At 35.0% G+C, this 2608-nt stretch overlaps 1 protein-coding gene across 1 annotated transcript in view; it reads left to right on the top strand.

The window, feature by feature from the left end:
* The first annotated feature begins 1934 nt into the window (after positions 1–1934).
* Positions 1935–2608, top strand: part of LOC144975000 (uncharacterized) — an 82603-nt gene continuing 81929 nt past the window's right edge. The window contains exon 1 of the mRNA XM_078918640.1: positions 1935–2025. The gene's annotated coding sequence lies outside the window, so the exon portion shown is untranslated. The remainder of the gene's footprint in view (positions 2026–2608) is intronic.

Raw genomic sequence — 2608 nt, 5'->3', positions numbered from 1 at the left:
AGAAAACCTTAAGATGTCACATTTATATCATTTTAGAGAGATCGTTTTGAATAATTTTGAGTTAAACGAGCGAGCAGCAACTTGTTTTCATGAACGGCCGATCAGCGCTTGTTTACTATAGTAACGCGATTCCCAGCCAACATCAAAATGGCGGATATTTTTCTCATCGAGGCCGCTGGTTGGTTAGCCAATAAGAGCACCGTACGGTTTCCATTGGGTAAATTCCTTGAGGTCCACTCCCCACTGTTGCCTACTTCCCATAACTTTGTCGGATATTGTCGGATTTCGTCGTGTTTCGGCGGTTTCGTAAAAAAGAAACACCCTCCTTCTCCTATAGTTCCAGGTTCACTCCCCACTGGTGTACACTTCCCTGAGTCCCTGATTCACTACCCACCGCTACCTACTTCCCGTAACTTTGTCAGGTTTCTTCGGGTTTCTTCGGGTTTCGTAAAAAAAAAAAGTAATACCCCCCTGGTATTGCTTTTTTTTTTTTTTTTTTTTTTTTTTTTTTTACGAAACCCGCCGAAACCTCTAGTCTCAGGTTCACTCCTCTCGTAAAAAAATAAACACCCGTTGTAATTTATGACGTGTGGTAGGAGTGTAACAATAATGGGTGTAAGCCAAACCAGTTTAAGACTGCGAATATAAATATAATAATTTTTGGGACCGCAAATATACCAGAGCCAAATAATCAGTCTACAATTTGATGCTTGAAAACTTCAACATTAGCTTATCTCAAAGGTTACAAGGGTACAGCGATTGAAATACTGAAGTAGTTTGCCTAGCGCCTAGCACCAAACCAATGAATGGCTATAATAATATAGTGTTTGGACGCTACGGCACAGTCTAAAGTCAATACCCATTGCACCAGAACGGTATTTTGTCGAGGTGAACCAGACCCCGAAAAGGAATTGTAAATTTGAAATGAACAGAAATGTGATATATTTTTTTTATTCGTCCCGTTTATATTCTCAATAAAACACAAGGTTGATCTCAAGAATCATTTTTAACATCTAATCGCGCCGAAGCAACATCGTTTTGGGGTAACAGGACACATATATGGGAAATACTAAATGATGACATAACAACGTAATAAGATCAAAATCACCCTAGAAAATTAGAAGTCAACAGGAACTCCCACTCTTCAAGAAAAAAAATACACACACACACACACACACACACACACACACACATATATATATATATATATATATATATATATATATATATATATATATATATGTGTGTGTGTGTGAATTTGGTTTTCAAATGATTCTTTTTTTACGTAGATACATCTTTCTTTAATAGGCTACTGCGATAAAAATTGAAAACATTCATTAATAAAATAATCACATCATTAATGTAGTTTTCGGTGAAGGATGAATTTCGGACCTCAGACTCTCAGACTCGAGGGATGCATCTTCGAAATAAGGTTTAATAAATAAAAAAAGAAAAGAAATAGATAAAAGAAACCATAAACACCCCCCCCCCCCCCCCCCCCCCCCCCCCAAAAAAAAAATTAAAATTTAAAAAAAAATAAAAAACCAAATAAATTGAACCCATAGGGTACTGTAAAATGAATAGCACAGAGTTGTTTGTGCAGCGTTTTATAACAATTGGGAGGTGGACAGGTCTCTTTTGTCTCTAATTTTATGATCAGCAATCTTCTAATCGTTGGTTATGACATAATATAACGGGTTCCACGTAGACCGATAGACGAATAATGCAGCAGGTCGAATGAGGTTATGCACACCACAAGGTGGACACTATTGATTCGTTTCGGAATGAAGCCAAACCCCTTTCATGTTTTTATACAACTGTGTTGTTTATACGGCGCTAAGCAGCGGGAGTAGTTGACTGAGTTGGTGAACTTGCCTGTTTACTTCGGTTCAACTCTCTTGCATTTTTTATATTCTTTGCTTCAGTGATCATTTCCGAGTTATATATATATTCCATTGGACCGATCATTCCAGTCTATTTTTATGGAATCATAATCATGGAGCCAAAAACTCCGTCACCATTCTGGTATGTTGAGCAGGCTGTTTGATTTTTCTTTCTTCTTATAGTTTTCAGTGCGAAGCAGATCACGCGTAAGATTGTTTTATTATCAAGATTATCCATGCTTCTCACTGCAAAATCTAATCATTATTTTTTAAAAATAATTTTGTTTTGTTTAACATTGATATAGGATTGCCCTAATTTATTTTTTTTACTGGAATTAAAAGAATATTGAGTTAGAATCTGGGTGGACAATGAACTTTTCTATGAATTTGTATTAAGAAACGACGTCCTGGCACTTGCTTAGGTCAGAAAATAACAAGTACTTTATATTAACACGTGATATATCATTTTGTTGAAGAGATTGAAAAGTAAATTAAGTAGTTTTTTAAAGCTATAAGACCTATGGAATGGGTTCTAGCTATATCACGATAATACTGATCATAATAGCTTATAATAACGATAATAATGGTGATAATAATAATAATAATAATAATAATAATAATAATAATAATAATAATGATGATGATGATGATGACGATGATGATGATGATGATGATGATGATGATGATGATGATGATAATGATATAATAATGAATATAATAATGAC

Source organism: Berghia stephanieae, chromosome 6 (assembly GCF_034508935.2).
Source record: "Berghia stephanieae isolate SIO BIC M18660-M18661 chromosome 6, UCSD_Bste_1.3, whole genome shotgun sequence".
Lineage (NCBI taxonomy): Eukaryota > Metazoa > Mollusca > Gastropoda > Nudibranchia > Aeolidiidae > Berghia > Berghia stephanieae.
Note: the sequence above shows the minus strand (reverse complement) of the source record. Positions and strands in the feature narration are given on the sequence as shown.